The following is a 756-nucleotide window of genomic DNA, read 5'->3' on the forward strand; positions in this document are numbered from 1 at the left end:
CCCCCCCCCTGCCCCACCCGCCAGCGCCGAGCCTGGCCCAGGGCAGAGCCGCCGCGGACCCTGGCACCGCAGGTGCAAACGGGCTGCGGGCAGTTCTCCCCACCACTACCACCTCGCCTGCACACCCGGGAAGCGGTGTGCCATGTCCTCGGCTGGTGCCATGCTGCAGAGGGGCTCCCAGGCTCCAGGCTGGCAGGAGGGAAGGACAGACGGATGGAGGGACAGACTTATGGGGAAGGAGGGCTGAGCGGGAAGAGGAGAAGTGCGTCGCAATGCTCCGTGCGAGGGAAGCGGGGCGGCTTGCCGTGACCGGGGGTTTCTGCTGCTCTGGTCCATCCCACCAGCCAGAACACAGCGCTGGTCATGTGTAGTTTCTGGTTTATTCCTCAGGTTATATTTATATATGTATATAGGGGAAGGAGCCCTGGGTCCCCTGTGGCACCCAAGCCAGAGGCAGGCAGGGGCAGCACGGGGGAGCCCCTTGTCCCCGCCGTGTCCCAAAGCCTCATGCCGGCAGGGCCGGGGACCGGGGCTGGGGGGGCTCCAGCCGGGCAGGGGCTGGGAGACCCATCCCCGCCGCACACTGGGGGATTGCACTGAGTACAGAGAGGCGGGGGGCCTGCCTGCAGCCCCCTCCCCTCCAGCCCAGCGGGGCCGGGGACTGAGGGTCACCGCTCTTTCAGTTGGGACACAGGCTATGGGGGGGTGCAGAAGGGCTGGGGGGGGGGGGGGAGGGGGCGAGGTAATGGGCACAGG

The sequence above is a fragment of the Pygoscelis adeliae genome, unplaced genomic scaffold (genome assembly GCF_000699105.1).
Source record: "Pygoscelis adeliae isolate BGI_AS28 unplaced genomic scaffold, ASM69910v1 Scaffold382, whole genome shotgun sequence".
Lineage (NCBI taxonomy): Eukaryota > Metazoa > Chordata > Aves > Sphenisciformes > Spheniscidae > Pygoscelis > Pygoscelis adeliae.